This window comes from Phocoena phocoena, chromosome X, assembly GCF_963924675.1.
Source record: "Phocoena phocoena chromosome X, mPhoPho1.1, whole genome shotgun sequence".
In the NCBI taxonomy this organism is placed as follows: domain Eukaryota; kingdom Metazoa; phylum Chordata; class Mammalia; order Artiodactyla; family Phocoenidae; genus Phocoena; species Phocoena phocoena.
In genome coordinates, this window is record NC_089240.1 from 67451119 (window position 1) to 67465671 (window position 14553).

Here is a 14553-nt window from a genome sequence, read left to right on the forward strand (position 1 = left end):
TGCAGGCACATGTTAATTTGTTCATCTTAGTTGGGTAAAATATAGATATTCCTGGGGAGATGGCAAGTAGTACAGCTGGTCATCAAATACTTTCCCCCAAGAATCCTGGCCTTCAAGAGTCTAGTCTTCTTTACAATCTTATGAGTTTTCTGCCCACTGTGTATGTTATGCTCCTGACCTCCATTAGGCTGGAAGTTATTTGCATAGCTGGGCAAAACATTTTATTCCAATTTATTTATTTTCCACTTTATTTCTTCCAGTTATGAGAGTTGTTTAAGATAAAAGAATGAACACATTTAACCAGGACTTATAGTACAGTTGACCCCTGAACAACACAGGTTTGAATTGTGTGGGTCCACTTATACACAGATTTTTTTCAATAAACACTACAGTACTACACAACCTGTGTTTTGTTGAATCTGCGAATGTGGAACCACAGATACAGAGGGCCAGCTATAAAGTTATATGCAGATTTTCAACTGCAAAGGGGGCTTGAAACCCATAACCTCTACGTTGTTCAAGGATCAACAATAGTTGTAACTTGAGTTGGTTCAATTTTGTTGTTATTTTTTGTTGGTTGGTTTAAAAACACTGGCCAAGATTTTTGAAAACCAATCAACAATTCTGTGAGAAATGTAAATGATGTTAAGGCCATGCAAATTAATCTCCTTTTAAAATACAACCTAACAAGGGTTGAGTGCAAATTGGGTAATCATTAAAAATGTTTCACTTTCATTTAAAAGTATGAAATGTTGAATTTCTTGGTGAGTCTTAACAGTGATATTTACCAAAGAGAAAAATATTTAATGAGCAAACCTTAATTTCTTTGATTTAATTTTGCAGATTTTTTATCAATGAAAAAATTTTTTATTTAAGGAATTCAATTAATAGTCATTAAATTACTAGGTAAAGATTCTCATAGTAATCTAAATTTAAAAGTTGATGAATACAGATTAAAAGTCAACTGAATTTCTGCTTGAATACCAAAAACAAACATAAAACACAAAAAGTAGCACCGTCCATTGCATGATGCTAAATGAGGTGTTTTTGGTTATGTAAACATATTAAGTAAACATATTTTCCCTGTTTTTATTTTTATGTATCACATGTGAATGTAGACAGAGATTTAAAACTACCTTGAGTTAAAAAGAAACCAAAACTTTTATTCTATACTTTATTCTGTATAAAGTACTTTATTCTGTAGTACTTTGGTCCTAGATTTTTTAATGTAATTTTTGAGGAAGATATTTCATATACAACAAGTTAATGCTAGCTCAGTCTAAGACACCTACAAAAACCCATCTCTTGCACTTTTCAACATAATATACAAAACTGTAAAATCTGTCAAGGTGGAAACTCTCTGGAATTAAAGTACTGGAAAGTACAGCAAGGTAAAAGAAAGCATTATATACAAATAGTGTTAAGCATTCTGTAATGTATGGCATTCTTATTGTAATTGGAGTGAAACTTATCTATACATACACACAAAATATTTCAGAAGCCAGTGAAGTAAACAAAAGCGCCAGTTCTTTAAATTACACTTGATCACGCAGACGAGCAAGTCTCTGTGATAGTTCATCCTGGAGAAAGCAAAAATTAAAAGTCACAGGGCTGTGACAAATATAAATCACTAATATTTTAAATAGCTCATATTCAAATAAGATTTAAAATCTTGTCTCAAAAATTCACACAAAAATATTAAGAATTTACTTTTTTTAAACATTTCAAAATAAATGGAGAACTTAATAGAGCAGAAGGCTATGAAGGGGAACAAATTCAATTGTTAAATGAAATATGCATGCAATGTCCATCATTAAGGAGTTAAAGGCTAATTACATCTTGCTTATTTACGATGATGTCATATTATAGTAGAAAAATACTCTTTATAATAGATAAAAGGAGAATATATTTGCTTATATATACATATAAATACACATATATTTAATTCATTCATCAAGTTCATACAAATCAAGATAAAATCCAACTTCTACCTGTTCCATGGAAGTTAACACCTGTGCCAAAAGAAACTGTTTGACCTTGTGGTAGTTCCATACTGAGATCAAGGCTACAATTTTAAAATAATTAACATAAATGAATGTTAATATAAGCATTTTTCTCCTTATCTAATTATAACAAGCTTATAATTGTTATTATAAATTACAAAAACATTCTTATTGCAAATTTGAATATTCTACCTAGCATTTTACCTTAATTTAAATAAACATAATACTGGTTCAATTTTATAGATGCAAATAGAACTTAAAAATATTCTGGGGACTTTCCTGGTGGTGCAGTGGTTAAGAATCCGCCTGCCAGTACAGGGGACATGGGTTCGATCCCTGGTCCTGGAATATCCCACATGCAGTGGAGCAACTAAGCCCCGTGCCACAACTACTGAGCCTGCGCTCTAGAGCCCACACACCCAGAGCCGGTGCTCTACAACAAGAGAAGCCACTGCAATGAGAAGCCCTCGCATCACAACAAAGAGTAGCCCCCCAACGCCGCAACTAGAGAAAGCCCGTGCACAGCACAAAGACCCAATGCAGCCAAAAATAAATAAATTAATTAATTCAAAAATACAAATTCTGGGCTTCCCTGGTGGTGCAGTGGTTGAGAGTCTGCCTGCTGATGCAGGGGACACGGGTTCGTGTCCCGGTCCGGGAAGATCCCACATGCCACAGAGCGGCTGGGCCCATGAGCCATGGCCGCTGAGCCTGTGCGTCCAGAGCCTGTGCTCCGCAACGGGAGAGGCCACAACAGTGAGAGGCCCGCGTACAGCAAAATAATAATAATAATAATACATATTCTGAATGTCCATCTTAGGATAAATGAATTACTAATTTTAAAGAGTTTTTGTTGAGCCCTAGTGGCAACCCCATGTGGATGATAATCTTATGATAGAAAAGTGAATAAAATATAGGATAATAATCTGGTCATCTGAACAAAAAGAAAGACCAAAACAATGGGTATCCAATGTACTGAATTTACTGGAGATTACTATATGTCTTCTACTGTAAAGAAAATTAATGTGCCAAAAAAAGATAAAACAGGCTAGACATATGTAGCCTCAGGATCAATATCCATATCTAACATTTGAGCTAACTACAAGTTCAGTGTTTAGATCCTGAGCTACCCTTGCTAGAAATCATTACTTGCATCTACCCATATAACTGAAGTTTAGAAAAGTTAAGTACACTTGCCCAAGATCACTCTAGTGACAGATAGGATTCAAATCCAGGTTTGTCTCCTTCCAAGGCCACGATTTTAATCTCCATTATAAATACTCCTGAGGATACAAACTACTCTTTCTGCCTGTCTCTAGACGAGTGTATGCCAACTCCAGTTTGAAAACACTACAGTGAATACAGTAACTTCGTCATTAGGAGATTCTAGAGACAGATTGTTATTTAAAAGGTAAAGATATAGTATACTAAAATTTTGCTATACTTAAACATCTATAAGGATGGGTATTTCGACATCAATGGTTCTACCTATTTCTACTGCTCCAGTCACCACCCATTATTGACAGAAGTAATCACTTGATTTTGGCTCCCTACACTCAAGGAACATTTGTCATTGTATGGAGGCATTTTTGGCTGTCACACCTGGGGGGGGAGGGGTGATATTACTTGTGGGTAGATGCCAGGGACACTACTAAACATCCTACATACATAGGACAGCCCCTAGGATTATTAGCCCAAAATGTCAACAGTGTCAAGTTTGAGAAATCCTATTCTAAATCTTATAAAAAAGTTGTCTACTGAACTTGATTTCCACTGAGAGTCAGTAAGGCTGTGATACGGCAATATTCGTTTTGAAAGACCTCCCTTGCTCTATTTTCAAGCCCAATCTTCTTATTTCGTCTTTGGTACAAAAAGAAACAAGTTCTTAGCCTCATATTAATAAAATGGAGTCTTTTTACACATGCCTTAGTCTCTCCTATAATACCTAAAAATCATCCTTCTTACTAACTCCTTGTTGGATATGGGCTATATTAGATACTAACAAAGCAAAATAGTGTACCACCTACCCTCTGGCCCTGTTCTCAAATATTGCAAACCTGATTTATTAACCTAGGTTTTAACCCACTAATGAGAGATACAACAGTGAACTAAAGAGCTGGTAACTAATTAAGTTCTTTCTAATTAAGCATTAGTTTCAACACTAGAATAATATTAATCAACTCTATTTTCCAGGTGTCTTTAAGAACCTTATTTCAACCTATTACTCTACCTTTGAAGATAAAGCATAAAACTTTAGTATCACCCAGTTTTAATCTTTATCTTTGAAAAAATATTTTTAATTCTTTACTATAATGTTCTCTTGAACTAAGTAAAATACCAGAGAATACTGATATAACATGACTTCTGTAGCACTGATAATATTACAGTCAAGTCATTCCCCTCAAACATGAAAAGCCTAAAATAAATAGCCTAACAGATACCCTATTTCTAATAGCTGGGCCAGAAAGGGTGTTAATTATTTACTTTTTTAAACAAGAAATAACCATCTACAACAATGAAATGCTGCCATCTTTTGAACTCCTTGGATGTTTTGCACATATTGCTCAGTTTGCAGGACTCAAACTTGGCTTAAGACTTAATGGCCTGATCATAGTAGAATTCTTTTGGAAGATCCTATTAAAAACAATTAAACATTTGATATATGCTGAACACAAATGGTACAGAGGAAACTTTTTAAACACTCCTGCCTCCCTCAGTCACCTTCCTTCATTTCTTATCACACACTAACCGAATCTATCTCCAGAGATTTTTAAGAAAATACTAAGATGATTGGAACAAAGTCATATTTTTATGAGCATGACAAAGAGCTGGATGTTCTAAAGGTCCTTGAAGCACTAAATTCTAGGGTCAAAAACCTAACTCTGACCATTGGTGATATTTTTATCCACATTACATAATTGTAGGACTTGTAGATATTAAATCAAGATTATTTCAAAAGCATCTGAATAATTTCTTACCCAGCTTCATCTGCCATTTCTTGAAGCAGCATATCCACCTGGTTCTAGAATAAAAAAATAAGAATTTGTATTTGAATGGTATTTGCTTTTTGGGTAGTTTTTGCTTCTGACCTAGCTTTTAAAAGGGGGAACTGATCTACAGTTTTTAAAAGAAAGTTTTAAAAAAATTTTTACCACCAGAGGGAGCTGAATTATCTCATAAAATGATTTATTTATGAATAATGTTAAATTATAAAGCCTTAAACTATGAGGTTATGTGAAAAATATTCACAGTGATATTCACATATAATTTGAATCTGAGTAATGTAGCTCTCTAATGGAGTGAACCAACTTTGCTCGTATTTAAAATGTAACAGACTTAAATTTTAGATTAATCATAACTGTCCTTTCTGCTAGTTGATGCAAATTTGATATTAAGGATTACTTTTTAAAGTATCTAGAGATGAATAAAATATAAGTATTGAGATATTTACAACAGTACAGGAGTTCTCAGGGAATAGAGTCCAATTAATTAAAAAAAACTTGTTTTTAACTTATTTAAAATATTTTGAACATACAGGTAGGAGCTCTAAGACATAGTTACAGCTCTACCACAAGGTGCCAAATTTTAAGCAAACCTCTAATAATGTTGTTGGGTCTTAGTCTCTCTTGTCTTTCATTCACCTTCAAAATATAAAGAAGTTCAGAAAATAATAGATCAAATACTTCGGTGCATTTAGATTGTGTTGTTTTTACTTCATATCTAAAATACCATTATTTGTGTTTTTAAAGTTTACTTAAATGGCATTATACTAAGTATACTATTTTGCAACTTGTTTTTTTTAATTCAACCTTATAAGATCTAATTATATTGAGATCTAGAGCTCTAGTTCATTAACTTTCACTCCTGTATAGTACTGTAATATAAAATACTCTCAACTGTATTTATCCATTTTATTTCTGGACATTTAGACATTTTCCTCTAATTTCTCCTGATTATAGACAATAGTGCAATGAACATTCTTATGTAGAAGTATGTTTATACACATGTAGGTCTTTTGTGTATAAATTTAAAAATAGAAGTACTAGGTTGTAGGTCACATGCATTTTCATATACTCTGATTTATTCAACAAATATTAACTGAGCACCTACTTTATGCCAGATATCATTTTAAGTGTTAGGGATACATCAGTAAACAAAAATAATTAAAAATATCCCTGCCTTCATTAAGCTTACATTCTAGTGTGTGCACATGAAAGGGAGGGGCAAATAAAAACTTTTTAAATTATGTGGTTTATTAGAAGGTGATATGTACAATGCAGAAAAATAAAGCAGGGATGGTAGATAGGGAGTACAGCACTTGGTGGATGTGCCACTGGTGTACTTCTAAGTAGGATGATCTTAAAAGACCTCACTGAGAAAATGACATTTGAACAAAGAACTGAAGGAGGTGGGGGAGTGGGCAATGAGGATGAGTGCAAGACAGATGAAGAAGATTCAGGCAGAGGAACCTGCAAGTGAATGGCTTTGAGGAAGAAATGTACATGGTGTGTTTGAGAAATAACAAGGAAGCCAATATCTTAGTAGAGTGATGAGCAATAATAGGAGATAAGGTCAGAGAAGCAGGATGAGGCAGATCCTAGAGGGCACTATAGGCCACCATAAAGAATTTGGCTTTTATTTTGAGAGACATGCAGAGCCACTGAAGGGTTCTGAGCAGAAGAATGACATGATCTGACTTGTTTTATCAGGATTGCTCTGGCTGCTATGTTAAGAATGGACTGTAGACACTACCGCATTGCTTTTCCAAAGTGAATATGCTAATTTAAATTCTAATTACTCATTAGCAAGGTATGAGAATTTGGGCATCTAAGCATGCCCATTTCTGTTGTAAATTTTGGTTGACTCTTTATGAAAAATGTTTTGTATATACTTGAATATCCCCAGCACCTAGCACAATACCTGAAACAGGAGAAGGTGCTTAGCAAATGTTAGGTGAATGAATCTCAAGATTTTTCAGAGCTAAAAGGCATTTAGATATCATCAAATCCAACCCTACATTTTACAGTTATGAATACTGAGGCCCAAGGTAGTGAGTATCTTAAGGTCCCAAACTTAATTAGTGACAGAGTAGGGATTAGAAATCCAAGTGTCCTGACTTCAAGTCATTTTTCCAGTCCCCTTGTGTTTTCCTAATCTTGACCATAAAATCACCTAAGGTGCCTGAATAAGAATCAGAAACTCTAGGACAGTGCTTCTCAAAATCAGGGCATAAATATCACCTGTAAATCTTATTAAAATGATTCCAATTCAATATATCTGTGGATAGGGTCTGAATTTCTGCATTCCTAATAAGCTCCCAGATGATACAGATGTTCCTGATTTTTGCACCACACTTTGGGGAAGCAAGGCTCTGGAGGAGGTATAAACGTAATGACTAAATATATGCTCTCTATAAGACATATACACAAATACTTTCTTCTTAACTCTAAAACATGAATATAAGCTTGTTCTCTTATTATTTACCTCTTAGTGAAAGGCATCACCTTCAGTAAAATTCTGATGGATGGCTATTGATTTTTCTCCTAACCTGTTTTGTAAATTATCCATATTATCATCTTATGTAGTGATAACAAGTTTTTTATTTGATGAACTATGTGTAGGTGCTGGGATCAAAAAGAAGATTGGTAATGATATAAATCTTCTATTTTAATACTCAAGTTTCACAAAATCTTTATTTCTGGCTCACATGACATCCAAACTAGTTTCAAATTTAATTTTCTCTGTAGCACATCTCTAAGCTGCAGATGCAACAATATCCTAGAAAACATCCTAGTTTTCTGAAAAATAATTGATCTTATAATTTACTATTTGTTCATCTGTGATCTATGCCTAATAACATACCTAAAGAGTAGGCAGGAAGCAGAATATCTGCAATGAGATGACTTAACTGGGGTTAGGATAATACCTAATACCCACTGGCCTCAGTGAGTCCCTAGTTCAATGCTTTTATCAATAAGGACCACTGGCAGCAGGGCAGAATCAAGTTCCATACTCTCTAGACATGTGACCTATAATAATTCTTAGAACTTCAAAACAAGATAGGAAATGTCATCTTCTAACATGTCCTTAGGAATCCAGGGTCAGAGCATAACTTCCTACTTGCATTTTGGGGATACACCATGTTTACTTCACATTCTAGAGATGATTTAGGTTCACAAAGCCATTATATTTTGAACTTGGGTAATTTTTAAAAGTTAGTATAAGTAGAGAAACTATTCTTGCTTGTGGTGTTGTTAGGGTTGTAGTACTACTCGTGTCTTCCATTTGTTGTGTTTGAACATCCAGTGTTTCAAACTGCTGTTCAAATTTGTCCATCAGGGCAGAAATTTGCAAAAAGAAATATGGTCATAAGAAAAAAACTTACTCTGAAAAGATATTATCTGAACATCAATATATTTATTTATCTTTTTTACCTTTTCAAGGTTCATACTCCTCAATGTAGCATCCATAGACTTAACTACATCTGCCATGGACTTGGTTACCTATTGGGAGTATAAAAAAAAAGACTGAGAATCCTATAATATAAACAACCTCAAAATTTATGTAGTTTCTTATATTACTTGTAGATCATCTTATAAAATTTATCTACCGTTTCCTTAACAGTAAAAGTACACTATGTATTTCTGGTCTAGGCATCGACTATCTTTTATGTTTGACTATTCATTGGAAGACAACTAATTAGACCTTAGCTGAAAAGCCACTGCCAAAATCGGTTTCCTCAGTAAGCATTTTGACTATCTTTCTCCTGCCCAGGAAGGCGAGTACCTTTGTAACACTTTGCAGTAGATTTAGATTTCTGACAATTCTTAATATCTCCAATAACTTAAATCAAGAGTTCCTATTATTTACAGATATTAAGGCTTACCTTGCCCATTGTAACTGCAGTTTGAACTCTGGCTGCCACAGCATCAACCCTAGCACTCATTCTCAAGAAATTAATTGTTTGATTCTTCTGGCGGATTGCATTTTCAGCATGTATTCTTACAACTTCTGTATTGCCTTTCTGAATGGCCTGTTTTAAACACAGCAAAAGTAAACAGTGAAGACAAACACCAAAAGTAAATATAGGGAGCAAAAGTAGATATTTTAGAAAGAGGAAAACAATGTCCAACTAACATTTTTAATATTTAAGAGCTTTTACAATTAGTATTTTTAGGAAATAAAAGGAGAATTTATAGTCCTTTAATTTTTTATTTATGACTAAAAGATATATACTCATTAACATTTTAAGAAATTAGAATATAAAGTTTAAAATTTTTTCCATAATCACTCAGCCATTACCACTATTAATATTTCAGTATAAAGTATTCCAAGTACATAAACCTATTTATTGAAATATTACAATATAAATTACAAGAGTACATGCATCAGAGCATACTGTTTTCTCACCTAATTAAAATTTTTTTAAGTCAATAAATATATAACTACATCATCACTCTAAAGACTGTGTTGAAAGAAAAAAAAAGGCTGTGTTGTATGGATGTACCATTAATCAGGGCTTTCCTCGTGTGTGGTAAAAACACTACTGATAGTACATAAAATTATTTTAGATGTTACACAGACATAAGTATCTTCATTTTAATCATGCATTTATTTAAATGTATATCTGAAATGGATATGACTAACACAGATCCATGCTTTCTGCTATACTGTAATAGCTATGGCCAGGTATTAAGTTAAAAGTCAATTTAAAGAAAAATGTTAAATAGCTCAGATGGTACCCCAGTATAGCAAAATTGATAGGGTACATAAGTGACTGAAATTAGAGCACATGGATCAGTTAAGATCCCTGTTTGCTGGGTATTTAGTTTGTTTCCAATTCTTCAATAATATAAACACCAATGTGATAAATACATTAGTATATGCAACCTCAAACACTTTCCAAGTTTTTTTCCTAGTTAACATCCATAACTACACATAGCTACAATTTTTTTTCTTGTGATGAGAACTTTTAAGATCTCTTAGCAACTTTCAAATATATAATAAAGTATTATTAACTGTAGTCACCATGCTGTACATTATATTCCCAGGACTTATTTTATAACTGATAGTTTGTACCTTTCAGCCATCTTCACCCATTTCACACACACCCACCCCTCACCTCCTTCCTCTGGCAACCGCAAATCTATTCTCTTTATCCATGAGTTTATTTTTTTAAGATTCCACATAAGTTAGATCACATGGCATCTGCCTTTCTCTCTCTGACTTATTTCACTTAGCATAATATGCTCAAGGTCCATCCATGTTGTTGCAAATGGCAGGGTTTCCTTGTTTATGGGTGAATAATATTCGACTTTATATATATATATGTATATATATATATATATATATATATATATATTCCAAATTTTCTTTTTCCATTCATCCATTGATGGACACTTAGGTTGTTTTCATGTCTTTCTTAAAAAATTAATTTATTTTATTTATTTTTGGCTGCATTGGGTCTTCATCACGGTGTGCGGGCTCCTCATTGCGGTGGCTTGTCTTGTTGCAGAGCACAGGCTCTAGGCGTGCAGGCTTCAGCAGTTGTGGCATGTGGGCTCAGTAGTTGTGGCTCATGGGCTCTACGGCACAGGCTCGGTACTTGTGGCACATTGGCCTAGTTGCTCTGTAGCATGTGGGTTCCTTCCTGGACCAGGGCTTGAATCCGTGCCCCCTGCATTGGCCGGTGGATTCTTAAGCACTGCACCACCAGGGAAGCCCCGCATGTCTTGGCTATTATAAATAATGCTGCAATGAACATGGGGGTGTATATATCTTTCTGAGTTAGTGTTTTTGTTTCCTTCAGATAAATACCCAGAAGTGGAATTGCTGGACCATATGGTAGGTTCTAATTTTCACTTTTCAAGGAACATCCATACTGTTTTCCATAGTGGCTGCACTAATTTATATTCCCACCAATAGTGCACAAGGGTTCCCTTTGCTCCACAACCTCTCCAACACTTTTTGCTTTTTGTCTTTTTTTTTGTGTGTGTGTGTGCATGTGTGTGTGTGTGTGTGTGGTACGCAGGCCTCTCACTGTTGTGGCCTCTCCCATTGCAGAGCACAGGCTCCGGACGCGCAGGCCCAGCAGCCATGGCTCACAGGCCTAGCCACTCTGCGGCATGTGGGATCTTCCTGGACTGGGGCATGAACCCGTGTCCCCTGCATTGGCAGGCAGACTTTCAACTACTGTGCCACCAGGGAAGCCACTTTTTGTCTTTTTGATGACAGTCATTTGATAACAGGTGTGAAGTGATGTCTTACTGTGTTTTGATTTGCATTTCCCTGATGATGCGTGATATTGAGAACATTTTCATGTACCTGTTGGCAAATTGGTATGTCTTTTTATGAAAAATGTATATTCAGATCCTCTACACATTTTTAAATCAGATTGTTTGGTATTTTGCTTTTGACTTGTATAAATTCTTTACATATTTCAGATGTAAACGCCTTATCAGCTGTATGGTTTTCAAATATTTTCTCCCAGTTTTAACTTAGGATAGAGTTAGTTGCCTTTTAAATTTTTTCATGGCTTCCTTTGCTGCGCAGAAGTTTTTTTGTTTGATGAAGTCCCACTTCTTTATTTTTGCTTTTGTTGCCTCTGCTTTTGGTGTCGATTCCAAAAAATCACTGCCAAGACCAGTATCAAGGAGTTTACCATCTATGTTTTCTTCTAGAGTTTTATGACTTCACGTTTAAAGTCCAAGTCTTTAATCCATTTTGAGATAACTGCTGTATATGTTGTAAGACAGTGGTCCAGTTTTATTCTTTTGCATGTGGCTGTCCAGCTTTCCCAACACTATTTACTGAAGAGACTGTCCTTTCCCCATTGTATATTCTTGGGTCCTTTGTTGCAAATAAATTACCATAAATGTGTGGGTTTATTTCTGATTTCTCTATTCTGTTTCATTGATCTACGTGTCTGTTTTTATGTCAATATCATGCTGTCTCATTTACCACAGCTTGGTAATATAGTTTGAAATCAGGAAGCATGATGTTTGAGCCTTGTTCTTTCTCAAGATGGCCTTGGATATTCAGAGTCTTTTGTGGTTCCATATAAATTTTAGGACTGTTTGTTCTATTTCTACGAAAACTGCCACTGGCATCTTCATAGGGATTGAACTGAATTTGTAGATTGCTTTGAGCAGTATGGACATTCTAACAATATTAATTGTTCCAACCCATGAGAATGGAATATCTTTCCATTTATTTGCATCTTCTTCAATTTCTTTCATCAATGTCTTATAGTTTTCAGTGTAGTCTTTCAGGTCCTTGGTTAAGTTTCCCTAGGTATTTTATTTTTAATGAAATTGTAAATAAGATTGTTTTCTTAACTTCTCTGATAGTTCATTATTAGTTATAGAAACACAACTGATTTTTGTATATTGATTTTGTATCCTGCAACTTTATTGCATCTATTCTAATTTTTTTTTGGTGGATTCTTCTATATATAATGCCATGGGTTTTTTATATGTAATACATGTTATCTGCTAATAGAGACAGTTTTACTTCTTCCTTTCTGATTTGGATGTCTTTTATTTCTTTTTCTTGCCTAATTGCTCTGGCTAGGACTTCCAGCAGTATGTGGAACAGAAGTGGTAAAAGTCGGCATCCTTATCTTGATCTTAGAGGAAAACCTTTTAGCTTTTTTTCCTTGGGTATGATGCTAACTGTGGGCTTGTCATCTATGGCTTTCATTATGTTGAGGTACATTCCCCCTACATCCACTTTGTTGAGAGCTGTTATCATGAATGAATGTTGAATTTTGTCACATGCCTTTTCTGCATCTATTGAGATGAATATATGATTTTTATCCTTCATTTTGTTAATGTGGTATATCACCCTGATTGACTTGTGGATGGTGAACCATCCCCACATCCCTGGAATAAATTCCATTTAATCATGGTATATGACCCTTTTAATGCATTGTTGAATTTGGTTTGCTACTATTTTGTTGAGGATTTTTACATCTATGTTCATCAGGGCTATTGGCCTATAATGCTCTTTTCTTGTAGTTTCCTTGTTTGGTTTTGGTATCAGGGTAATGCTGGCCTCATAGAGTGAGTTTGGATGTGTCCCCTCCTCTTTAATTTTTTGGATGAGTGAGTTTGAGGTTGATTGGTATTACAGTTGCCCCTTGAACAACACGGGGCTAGGGGTGCCAAACCCCACTCAGTCAAAAATCCATGTATAACTTTACAGTTGGCCTTCTGTATCTACAGTTCTGCATCTGTGGATTCAACCGACCATGAATAGTGTAGTACTATAGTACATCTTGGTTGAAAAAAATATGTGCACAAGTGGACCTGTGAAGTTCAAACCTGTGTTGTTCAAAGGTGTACTTTAATTCTTTAAATGTCTGGTATAATTCACCGGTAAAACTATCTGGACCTGGACTTTGTTTGTTGGGAATATGCATGTTTTAATACTGCTGTGCTTGCCTGAGATTTGAAAATTCAAAAATTATTTTTAGATTATTTCTAATTTCCTCAATATACAAAAATGTAAGACCAAAATCTTTTTTATGTTTTCTCTTTCCTTGAAATAGTTGGGCTTATACTTTTAGAAAAGGATGATGCTAATACATTAATTTTAAGTATTTTTTCTTCTAACTCAGCCTATTTCTTTCTCCTTTTCTGAAAGTTTTCTTCCCATAAAGTTTTCTCTATTAAGAGCATAAAATACCCAAAGTGACTCAATTTAAGGGTAGGATATACGCTATTACCAAAGATCAGAGTAAGTTAATAAAATATTAAAAATAGATACAAAAATACACGTGTGCAGAAAAGAGTTAACACAGCAAGCCTGAGTCTGCTGTCCTTCGAAACGTCTATTTGCAAGTTTGGCGTGTAACTAGCATCTAGGAACTTGGATTTGGGGAAGGTTTCCATCTTTCCCAGAACAGTTAAGAATGGCTCACTGTGCCTACACTCTTTATACAAACAATGTGGTTTATGCCAAACAATGGATTTCCTTCTGGGAGACTGGAATTTTGGTGTGTGCTAGGCAGAGGATCCCTGCGTGACTACCAATAAAAGCCTTTGACTCCTAGTCACAGGAGAACTTACTTGGTAGACAACATTTAACATATGTTGTCACAATTTGTTGCTGCAGGAATTAAGCTTGTCCTGTGTGTTTCCACTGAGAACTCTTGGAAGCTTAAGCCTGGATTCCTCCAGACATCACCCCATGTGTTTTCCCTTTGTATCCTTTAGTGTAATATGTCATAGCCATGAGTCCAACTATATGCTGAGTTTTGTAAATCCTAGAAAATACACAATGCACAAGTCACAATATACATTAATTCTATGTACTATGTATATATAAAACTTATATTCAATGGAATATTACTCAGCCATAAAAAGAAATGAAATTGAGTTATTTGTAGTGAGGGGGATGGACCTAGAGTCTGTCATACAGAATGCAGTCAGTCAGAAAGAGAAAATCAAATACTGTATGCTAACACATATATATATGAAATCTTTAAAAAAATGGTTCTAATGAACCTAGGGGCAGGACAAGAATAAAGACGCAGATGTAGAGAATG

General features: G+C 34.7%; 1 pseudogene; it reads right to left on the reverse strand.

The window, feature by feature from the left end:
* Nucleotides 1-1535: 1535 nt before the first annotated feature.
* The window catches only part of LOC136142159 (charged multivesicular body protein 1B2-like), a 61804-nt pseudogene continuing 48786 nt past the window's right edge, over nt 1536-14553 (reverse strand).